This window comes from Berghia stephanieae, chromosome 9 (assembly GCF_034508935.2).
Source record: "Berghia stephanieae isolate SIO BIC M18660-M18661 chromosome 9, UCSD_Bste_1.3, whole genome shotgun sequence".
Lineage (NCBI taxonomy): Eukaryota > Metazoa > Mollusca > Gastropoda > Nudibranchia > Aeolidiidae > Berghia > Berghia stephanieae.
In genome coordinates this window covers 24,530,392-24,542,891 of record NC_088368.1, presented here as the reverse complement: position 1 = coordinate 24,542,891, position 12,500 = coordinate 24,530,392, and the positions used below count along the sequence as shown (strand labels likewise).

At 38.1% G+C, this 12,500-nt stretch overlaps 1 protein-coding gene across 1 annotated transcript in view; it reads right to left on the bottom strand.

The window, feature by feature from the left end:
* Positions 1–2,104, bottom strand: part of LOC144979329 (uncharacterized) — a 34,677-nt gene extending 32,573 nt beyond the window's left edge. The window contains exon 1 of the mRNA XM_078925963.1: positions 1,098–2,104. The gene's annotated coding sequence lies outside the window, so the exon portion shown is untranslated. The remainder of the gene's footprint in view (positions 1–1,097) is intronic.
* Positions 2,105–12,500: the final 10,396 nt, after the last annotated feature.

Here is a 12,500-nt window from a genome sequence, read left to right as displayed (position 1 = left end):
AAGTTAACTATCTATAGCGACTACAGTATTTTTATCTCCTAAAAACTACGAATTTTTACATTTTCAAGTAAGCAGATCTGCATAGACTATTTATTTAGTGTTGCTGTTGGCTTGGGACCCCTCGTAGAACACTTCGAGCACATTTGCTGGATATTGCGTCATAATATAAAGTTACGTGTGCTTTCTTTGATTTTTAATTATTTTTTGTTTGTTTTTGTTTTTATTCTTTGTTTTTTTTTTTTTTGTTTTTTTTTTTGTCCTACACATAGTAGTAGGATTCTGCTGCTAATATCAAATATCTGTTTAGAATGTGAGTTACAATTTACAAACAACCCGTTTTATAGGGCAAGAAAGTGTCTGCATTTCAAAGTTTCATATGATTATGATAAAATAATGTGATGGGTTTTGTTTTTTGTTTTTTGAATTTGATCATTGAAATGGGACAGAATACAAAAAATCAACTTAATAATGTTTTAAGAAAAAATATATATATAATTTAAGCCAATGTATTTTGATCGCTTAGAGGTCGATCGGTTATTAAAGAGTGCCTGACTATAACTAGGTAGTAACGGATATTGTAAGAATGTACATACAAGAATGACGCCTTACAGGCGACTGGTATTGTATAAAATGGAAATATTATCGTTCCATATGGCCTGCGTATTGAGCATGGTAGATCCTTGAAAATGCTTTACACAGAAATGTTTCTATCAGTCCATTTACATATTTATATTTTCGGAGTTTCAGCTTGCCTCATTATCATTGTCATCATCATCAAATTTATTCTTTAAAGTAGTTCTTCAGAGACTTAGGGCTCGTAGAGCCGGAGTTCATCCCGGTTTCTATAACATGAAACAGACAATGGCAGACGCTTGCTACCCTTTGGATAGGACGCTCGTCTATTCCAAATTTACTTTCCGCCAAATCTAACAGACCCAGCTACCCAATCACTGCTGGATATATATATATATATATATATATATATATATATACACACACACACACACACACACACACACACACACATATATATATATATATATATATATATATATATATATATAATGATTTTAAAAATAAGATAAATTGCCTCTCACCTGATACAGTGGGATTTCCGACGGGAAACTTGTACCTCTTTATCCTTTTGATTTGGACTCAATAAGGTCCCTTGGATCCGTGGAATAGGGGATGTTTATGACTTCTTATTGATAAATCAAGATTCAATTATAGATACTCCTTATCAAAACAAAAATCAAATTTGAAAGACAATGAATCTGTAGAAAAAGTTGTCAATATCTATTATTGAGCAACATAAGATCTAATGTCTATATTTGTTTTTGTTTTGTTTTGTTTTTTAAAATAAAATAAAACAAGATTTAGTCTCTATCTTAAATGATAGGAGAAATGAATCCCATTCTTGTCCAAAGAAGTTTAAAAACAAAATCCAGTGACTTAGAATTTCAATTTCAAACCACAAAGATCTTTCTCACCAAAATATAGTATTATCTTCTAAGTCATCAGCAGCTGCTGTATTCAATTCAGAGTTAGAAAGATCCGATGTGCGACACTTTTGCTGAACTATGCATTCCAATCTTGTCCAAAGAAAAATGGTAATTTAGACATTAAATTATGAAAAAAGTAATTTGAATTCAATGTTAAATCATAATATTCTTTCTAACCACAGAATAATACGATATTATGGTATTTGATAATTCAGTCAGTAACTGTGTTCAAGTTCAATTTAGAGGTAAAGATTTCGTTGTATGACATTTGTTGAAAGATGATGCATCCCAATCGTGTCCACGGGAAAAAAAAAGGATAAATCTTTATTCAAAAAAAGGGAAATTTGAATCCAATTCCGAATCACAAAATGTTTTTCTCATCACAAAATAATACAATATCTGCTAAGTCAGTGAGATACTGTGTTCAATGTTACAATCAAGTTAGAGAACTACTGTTGTATCGTCACTCAACATACATGCTTGTTGACAGCTTTGGTAACACTGATATTACAACACAGACGAAATCACTTGTTATATCCAGAAGAGAGAGTGTGTGTGTAGGTGCATATGGGTGTGTCTGTGTGTGAGAGACAAAAACAAGACAGACACGCTATGCCTTTAATAATATTGTGTCTCAAAGACCTTGGATAATATTGGACTTGGGCGGTTTTGAGTTCTTGAAAATTCTGATCAACTCAACCTCGATGCATCGATTCCCCGTCTAGCTCGTCCCTCTTTTCCTTGTCACGTCAAATCTGTCACATGACTCGCTCAGTGGGTTGTATTTGTCTGTCAGTTTTGTCTATAATATGTGATCTTTTTGTGTCTCTTCCCTGTCGGCGGTACTTCGATCTCGCGTCGGTTATGTTACCGCTGTTGCTTTGATGGTGACAGCGCGTGCGGTGGGCGGGGCTAAATAATCGATGAGTGACAGATGGGTTGTCCTTAGCGGTGTTTACGATTGGCTGAAGGACTTTACGTGTGCATGAATGAATATATGAATGAATGAATGAGTGAATGAATGGATGAGTGAATCCGTGAATTGAACGGCTGCCCGAATAAGTGATTGTCGCAGCATGCTGGATGCGCGTTTGTTTTGCTTTTCGTCGTAGTCTACGAAAAGCAATAAGATTGGCTCCGTATGGGTGATGGCGATTTCTATGGCTATGAGAGGGAGAGATCCGCTGGGAGAATGGGTAGGGTACTGTAATACCCTAGGGGGGTGGGGCTATGCGAGGGAGAGGTCTGTGAGAGTGGAGGGGTGTATTACAAAATCGTAGTGTTTTTATACACCTCCGTTGACGGTGTATCTTAACGGATCGTTTTTATACACCTCCATCACGCATGCGCATCCCACCCAATTTCATCAGCAATATTGTGTTTCTGTATTTGGACATGGCGAAAGTTATATTGTGACATTTGTAGGATGTTTTTGTCAATAAACTTATATAAAAATAATAATAATTTTAAAAAATCGAAATATAAAAGCAGAAAATAGAAGTTGCATTGAAGGTAAAATAAAGTTTTAGAAAGACCTTATTAAATGTGATGAACAGACAGGTGGCTCCGTAGCGCAGTGGACAAGCTGTCAGGCTCTAACATTGAAAGTACTGGGTTCGATTCCCATCATTGGAGACATTTTTTTTTTAAATTGAGAAAGACATCATTTTTGTTGGGCTTTTTTCTCTTTTTTTTTTTGTTTTTCAAAAACTTTTGATCATCTTTTTTTTAAAAAAAAAAAAACTTAGATTTTAATTTTCTAAAATTATTTATTTATTTGAGATCAGTATTTGTGTGCAATTTTTCTTTTTAATTTTTACTTTTGATTTTTTTATATTATTGTTATTATTCTTTAATTTATTATCATTGTATAAACGCGCATCAGTAATCACTAGTGCGGGGCGGTCCTTGGCAAGCTTAAGGACCACGGTCCTACGGTCCTTGGGAAATGAAGACCGCGAGGACCGGTCCTTTTCGACATTGAACATTCCTGAGAGACTGTTGGAAATTCGAACCGGTTTGACCTTTGAGACCATGGGATCGTTCATTCTTGAACCGTTAAAGACCGCTACACGATGAAAACCGTGGTCTACAGGAGTAAAACACACAGAGTAGTCACACTCATTTCAAATTGTAACCTAATTAGAGAAGAGGGGTGATGCCTTCTTTATTTGCTCACCGTACTTCATTGTTACTTCGATAATTTAATAAAATTTGAAATTTATCCCCATTAACGGAGATAATGGCATCGCCCAAAGCGTTGATCGAGTTGTTCGTGGCGTTGAAACACACACGCAACTCCTACCCCCCCCCCCCCCTTCCCCCCCCCCCCCCCCCCCCCACACACACACACATTAGAGGGCAGCGAGCATTGAAGAGTAAGAGAGAGACGTGAAGTTATAATAAGAGGGGGTGGATGAGGTAATAAGAGGGGTCGATGGTGACTTTTCGCCAGATCTAACAAACTCAGCTACCCATTCATTGCTGAGTAGACAGGGATTCAGAAAAAAACTAAACTGCACCCGGGATCGATCTCTGGCCCTTTGCGTATAAAGAGAGTGCTCTATCAACTGAGCTATCGGGGTCCCCAAATATTCTATTGGACTTTTTTTAAAATTCAGACGTTATAACTGGGTTTTTTGGAAGGAAGAAACTAATGAAACTCATAGTATTTGATTAGTAAAAACACCAAACGAAATTTTAATATTATTGTATTATTTTAAATGACAACACTGCGATAGAAAGGAGTGGTGACAAGAGATGGACAAAAGAAAACAAAAAATCGGATTTGCTACTTGCTAGGTTCGACACACACACACAGACACACACACACACACACACACACACAAACACACACATCTTTAGTAGTCACATACATTTCAAACAATAACCCATTAGAGAAGAGGGGTCATGCCTTCACCATAGATCATTGTCATTGCGATCATTATGGTGTAGTAAATTTTGAAATTTACCCCGTATAATGGAATCGTCCAAGGCGTGCGCCTCCTGTTCCCCCCATCTCACACACGAAAGGGCGGTTTGCGGAGTGGAGGTTGGTGGTCGTCTGCCTGTATGGTCGTCTTTGTCGTTTAGTGTATGGCAAAGGGGGGTGGGTGCAATTAATTAAGTGGGATGGGTGGTGATTGGTGGAAGATAGGCTACCGAGGCAACGAATCGCTGGGGAAGTAGTAGGCTATGGCGCGAGACCGAAGGTGATCAGACCGGTCTTCAGCGCGGCACTAGTTGAAAGGTGATAAGAAGTGAGGACCGCCGCCGGTCTTCACTATGGGACCGATCCCCGGTTCACAGCTAAAAGACCGTGGGACCGGTCCAAAGGACCGGTCCTCAGCGCGGCACTAGTAATCACTAAGCAGCGTGCTAAACTACAATCTAAAACTATTTAAACCTCATGGACGTATGCAGCAACATTTTCATTAATTTACCATCACCGCCAACGGAGGTGCATAAAAACGGTGCGTTTTTGTACACCTCCAACGGAGGTGCATAAAAACGCCACCTTACAAAATGCCCATAGGCTGTGATACGAGTCATCCACAGAATATATCATTTAGGACCTGTGGGATCAACAGAGAAAACTTCGTAGATTTTCTTACTGTTGTAAAAAGGAGGTTAGGTTGCAAATAAGTAATATAGGAGGTGGGGGGGGGGGGGGGGGGGGGTAGGGGTATCTAATATTGGATATTATAAGTTTAGTATTAACATATGAAGCCTGGTTTTCCAAAACTCGTTAAGTCGATTTTTCAACTTTTTGAGATTTTCCATCCATGAGTTAAATTTGAAATATAAATCTTATTCTCGGTACCAATTGGCACACGAATTTCCTTAAATTTGTGTGAATTTGAAGTTTTTAGATATGATAAGATAATAGACTGAATGAGAAATTTGAGGTGAAATAATCCTCAATATCTCAAAATGGGAGAAACCGGAGTTGGGGAGTTTTGGAAACCACTCTCCATATATAGATAGTATGCAGATGACGTCACTCAGGCCTTTGTTATTGTTTTTGCCATCCGCGTTTGTGAGTTGTTCTCACTAAGCTGTATTAACCAGACTATAAAAGTTCATGGTTACACAGAGTTTGTGTGTTGGTCCGTTACACTTCCGGATGGCAATGTTGTGAACTCCTTGGCCAAGCGCATTCTATCTATACTAGCAAGAAATGACGTGAGTAGGAAAGTGTCAATGGAGAATAAAAATTTCGCGGCGGCAAAGGGGGCTCAAATCCGCGAGCTTACTGGTACAACTCCGCCTGGCCGGGGAGAGCGTGACTCTACCGTATAAGCTATCCACTAGTGCCGCGCTGAGGACCGGTCCTTTGGACCGGTCCCACGGTCTTTTAGCTGTGAACCGGGGATCGGTCCCATAGTGAAGACCGGCGGCGGTCCTCACTTCTTATCACCTTTCAACTAGTGCCGCGCTGAAGACCGGTCTGATCACCTTCGGTCTCGCGCCATAGCCTACTACTTCCCCAGCGATTCGTTGCCTCGGTAGCCTATCTTCCACCAATCACCACCCATCCCACTTAATTAATTGCACCCACCCCCCTTTGCCATACACTAAACGACAAAGACGACCATACAGGCAGACGACCACCAACCTCCACTCCGCAAACCGCCCTTTCGTGTGTGAGATGGGGGGAACAGGAGGCGCACGCCTTGGACGATTCCATTATACGGGGTAAATTTCAAAATTTACTACACCATAATGATCGCAATGACAATGATCTATGGTGAAGGCATGACCCCTCTTCTCTAATGGGTTATTGTTTGAAATGTATGTGACTACTAAAGATGTGTGTGTTTGTGTGTGTGTGTGTGTGTGTGTGTGTCTGTGTGTGTGTGTCGAACCTAGCAAGTAGCAAATCCGATTTTTTTGTTTTCTTTTGTCCATCTCTTGTCACCACTCCTTTCTATCGCAGTGTTGTCATTTAAAATAATACAATAATATTAAAATTTCGTTTGGTGTTTTTACTAATCAAATACTATGAATTTCATTAGTTTCTTCCTTCCAAAAAACCCAGTTATAACGTCTGAATTTTAAAAAAGTCCAATAGAATATTTGGGGACCCCGATAGCTCAGTTGATAGAGCACTCTCTTTATACGCAAAGGGCCAGAGATCGATCCCGGGTGCAGTCGAGTTTTTTCTGAATCCCTGTCTACTCAGCAATGAATGGGTAGCTGAGTTTGTTAGATCTGGCGAAAAGTCACCATCGACCCCTCTTATTACCTCATCCACCCCCTCTTATTATAACTTCACGTCTCTCTCTTACTCTTCAATGCTCGCTGCCCTCTAATGTGTGTGTGTGGGGGGGGGGGGGGGGGGGGGGGGGGGGGGGGTAGGAGTTGCGTGTGTGTTTCAACGCCACGAACAACTCGATCAACGCTTTGGGCGATGCCATTATCTCCGTTAATGGGGATAAATTTCAAATTTTATTAAATTATCGAAGTAACAATGAAGTACGGTGAGCAAATAAAGAAGGTATCACCCCTCTTCTCTAATTAGGTTACAATTTGAAATGAGTGTGACTACTCTGTGTGTTTTACTCCTGTAGACCACGGTTTTCATCGTGTAGCGGTCTTTAACGGTTCAAGAATGAACGATCCCATGGTCTCAAAGGTCAAACCGGTTCGAATTTCCAACAGTCTCTCAGGAATGTTCAATGTCGAAAAGGACCGGTCCTCGCGATCTTCATTTCCCAAGGACCGTAGGACCGTGGTCCTTAAGCTTGCCAAGGACCGCCCCGCACTACTATCCACCACTCCAAAATTAACAAAAAAACAAAGGTGGTTTCAAACTCTTTGTCCATCTTCAGCCGCTCTCCCCGACTTCTCGAGGTCTCGGGTTCAACACACACACACGCATATATATATATATATATATTATTTAAAATATTTACCACAATGTTTGGGGCAGTCTACATCAATGTTTCAGGCTTAATTTGCCATCTTCAGGACTGAGTTGTTTATATATATATATATATATATATATATATATATATATATATATATATATATATATATATATATATATATATATATATATATATATTTATATATATATATATGCTGGAAAAGTAGACCTTCAGAGCCACATAAACCGGAGTTTATTCCGTGAAACGGACAACAGTAATTGCGTTGTACCATTATGATAGGACACTATCTATGACAAATTACTTGCCACCATACCTAACACACCTCAGATTGTATCCAATCACTGCTGGGTGCACAAGGAGGGGTGTGTGTGGGGGGGGGGGGGGGGGGGGGGGGGGCCTCCTGTGTTATCTATGGGTGGGGGGGGGGGTGTCAGAGAAGATCAATCTCGACTTCACCAGGGATAGATATTGACCACTGCGTGAAAAGCGGGTTCTCTATTAACTGAGCTGTCAAGCTATCATAAATAAATCATCTTAAAACGATGTTAACTATGGATGACTTAGATACTAACAAATGATTTTATAAACAAAAATTTAAGACTTGGGTTACGTTTTATGTATTTTAATGAGCAAAATAGTTAGGCTACCTTGCATACACATGCACATATACATACACATACACATACACATACACATACACATACACATACACATACACACACGTATACATTCACATAAATGTACATTAAACATAGACATAAGCATACACATACACATACAAGTCTTTAGGGTAGCAAGCAATTTGGATTATCCGTTTTAAGCTTTAGACACGGAGATAAACTGTATTTAATCTTCTCAGTGGCCGAGTGGTTAAGTCACTGCCCTCTGACCCAGATGGTCCCGGGTTCCAACTCCGCTTCAGGCACTTTCAATTTTTTTAAGATTATTAAACCGAAATTTGTTCACTATGGACATCAGACATATTGTTTGATGGAGTATCTATAAATAGTATGCGCTTGGCATACAAAACTCACAAAACTATGTGTAACATTGAACGTTTATAGTCTGGTTAATGCAGTTTGGTGAGAATTACTCATAAACGTGGATGGCAAAAAGCAATAACAAAGACCTGAGTGATGTCATCTTCGTTCTATCTATATTCTTTCATGGAATGCCTGGGCGACGGTATCTTATGATGCCGTGGTAAAAAAAATGGGCTTTTTTATATAGCGCAATATCAACTAAACGTGCTCAAAGCGCTTTACAAGGGGCCCATGGCCAACAGCGACACCTAACACTTAGGACGGGACACGACATGACGCCTTTTAGGCGGTATAACAAATTATTCAGGACAGAGACAAAGCTGTTAACGGCTAGGTACTCATTTCACACCTGAGTACGATGATGAAATGTGAGTAAAGAGCCTTTTCCAAGGACTCAACTATGCGCCGAGCGAGGCTCAAACCCAGCACCTTCCGATCCAAAAGCGTGTGTCATACCACAAGAACACGACATAGCCGCACGGTAAGGGCGTAGTTTTAAGTTTTTAAAAAAATATTCTCAGTAAAGCATGTCAAAGTGGTCGAAGTCTTATCGATAGAATGCGCTTGGCCAAGGAGTTCACAACATTGCCATCCGGAAGTATAACGGACCAACACACAAACTCTGTGTAACCATGAACTTTTATAGTCTGGTTAATACAGTTTAGTGAGAACAACTCACAAACGCGGATGGCAAAAACAATAACAAAGGCCTGAGTGACGTCATCTTCGAACTATCTATAGATAGAATGCGCTTGGCCAAGGAGTTCACAACATTGCCATCCGGAAGTATAACGGACCAACACACAAACTCTGTGTAACCATGAACTTTTATAGTCTGGTTAATACAGTTTAGTGAGAACAACTCACAAACGCGGATGGCAAAAACAATAACAAAGGCCTGAGTGACGTCATCTTCGAACTATCTATAGATAGAATGCGCTTGGCCAAGGAGTTCACAACATTGCCATCCGGAAGTATAACGGACCAACACGCAAACTCTGTGTAACCATGAACTTTTATAGTCTGGTTAATACAGTTTAGTGAGAACAACTCACAAACGCGGATGGCAAAAACAATAACAAAGGCCTGAGTGACGTCATCTTCGAACTATCTATAGATAGAATGCGCTTGGCCAAGGAGTTCACAACATTGCCATCCGGAAGTATAACGGACCAACACGCAAACTCTGTGTAACCATGAACTTTTATAGTCTGGTTAATACAGTTTAGTGAGAACAACTCACAAACGCGGATGGCAAAAACAATAACAAAGGCCTGAGTGACGTCATCTTCGAACTATCTATACTTTTGAGGATATCGTCAATTTTCAGTCAATTTGTGCGGGTGTATGGTCTTGTGGTATGACACTCGCTTTCGGATCTGAATGTCCTGAGTTCGAGCCTAGCTAGGTGCATAGTTGAGTCCTTGGAAAAAGGCTCTTAACCCCCATTCTCTCACCGTACCCACGTGTAAAATGAATATCGGGTGTTAACAGCGTTGTTCTGTCCGGAAAAAAAGGAAGAAAATTGTATCGCCTAACAGGCGTCAAGTCTCTTCCTACATGTTAAGTGTTGCTGTTGACCCGTTACCCCTTGTAAAGCGCTTTGAGACTTCGAGTGGATATTGCTCTATATAAAAACTCCCAATGTCTTTCAACATCTTTATCACCCCGATATAATACCTATTTGTGACGGTGGGTTACTTTTATATTAATGCACTTTAATCATGAAAATGAATACATATTCCGTAACCGATTAAAAGTGAATAAATAGATAAATAAATAAATAAATGAATAAATAAATAAATTAATAAATAAATAAAAATGAATAAATGATTAAATAAAAAATAGACGTATAAATAAATAAATAAATAAATAAATAAATAAATAAATAAATAAATAAATAAATAAATAAATAAATAAATAAATGAATTAATTAATGAATTAATAAAAAAAATAAATGTATAGATAAATAGATAAATGAATAAATAAATAAATAAATAACTAAATAAATAAATAAATAAATAAATAAATAAATAAATAAATAAATAAATAAATAAATAAATAAATAAATAAATACATAAGATTAGAAAAATAAAACATAACTTTAAAATCTGAATTCACTTTTGTCGGCTTCTGTCTCACCTTGACATTGGCATAATGCAATGACGTATACCAGATTGGCATTTCAACCAGCTAACTATCGTACTCTGTATAGAGAGAAAAAAAAAACTATTAAAAAAAATTATTATTATTATTATTATTATTATTATTATTATTATTATTATTATTATTATTATTATTATTATTATTATTATTATTATTATTATTATTATTATTATTATTATTATTATATTATTATTATTATTATGACGGTTATCTAAATCGATCGATATTTAAAGGATGAATTTTCTGGCCAAAGTTAATATGATATGTGACCCTTCGCCTCAAAACGGTTTAAGTCGGGTTGGTTAAGATTTTGAATATTGAATTTATAGCCAGAAATCTCAGTCTTGTGTTGAGTTTATATGATATATTGAGAAGAATGGATATCATATTTTAGGGTGCGAATGCCAACAATTTATATTTTTGACAAGTTAAATTCGGCTTTTAAGCATCTGGTTCGTTCCGACATAATACCGTTTTGAGACGATGGGTCACATATGGAATATTCATGGATTGTATGTTTAGAGTTGAAAATATGCAATATGACCTCGGTTACCATATCAATTTTCTATTCTGTTTGATTATCATTATTATTATCATTTTAATACATAAAAGATGGAGAAGGGTTTGGTGGGGAGGAGGAGGTTGCCCTGATAGCCCAGTTGGTAGAGGACTCACCTCATAAGCAAAGAGAGCGAATATTGATCTCAAATGCAGGTGAATGATTTCATATCTTGATCCATCAAATATGTTGATATATCTAAGTCAAACAAAATTTAAAAAAAAAATTAATAAAATCGTAGTTTTAAGGGAGATAAAAATTGTAGTCGCTAAAGTTAACATTAGAAATCAACAATTTACTTTCACAAAGAGTAAATAAAACTTCAAAATCCTTAAAATTATGTAGTCTTGTATCAACGTTCATCTAAAATAAGTATTAATCACTATGAAATGTTCATTCTAAATTTGGAACTAAAAATGCGTAATTCTACGACCTTTGTGATTCAAAATGGGATTTGTGCGGCTATGTGGTCATGTGGTATGACACTCGCTCTAGGATCGGAATGTCCTGGGTTCGAACCTCGCTCGGCGCATAGTTGAGTCCTTGGATAAGGCTCTTTACTCACATTCTCTCACCGTACTCAAGTGTAAAATATGTACCTGGCCGTTAACAGTGTTGTCTATGTCAGAAAAAATTGTAATACCGTTTCTACATGTTACGTGTTGCTGTTGGTCAGGGATCCCTTCTAAAGCGCTTTGAGCACGTTTAGCGGATATTGCTCTATATAAAAGCTCAAGTTTTTTGTGTGTATGTTTTTGTTAATTATTAAAATGCTAAATATTTGAACTTCCAGCCACAAATGTCAGGCTTAGTTTCCGTTTGTATGTAATTTTGATGAGGATGAATACAGCATAAAAGCAATGTATTTCATAGTTTTGATTATATTTTGACTTTCTACACGGAGGGAGTGGGACAATCCTGCAAATGAAGTCGTTGAAGATCCGAGAGAAGAACTGCCCAACGGAACTGAGCTCCTCAGGAATGAATGGGTAACACTGAACAGAGCACGGGCAAAAATTGGGAGAACAGCTGGAAGCTGGCTGGCTGAGACAAGCTTGTGTACATGTGAATGCCCAGAGCAGACGATGGAGCATATCCTTAGAAAATGCCAGGACGGGCCCAGCTGCACTGACCATGACATAAGAGTCTGTTCCACAGATGCTGTGGACTGGGTTCGGTGTTGGAGCGACAAGCTATGATGATGATTATATTGACTTCAATTAGATTTTTGAGGAACAGGTTAATCCAGACATATTACGTTAACGATTACATTCCGACAAACGACGAGGAAAAAACCAATCGGAGGTGTGTCCAAAGGCTCTAAGGAAAGATGTTC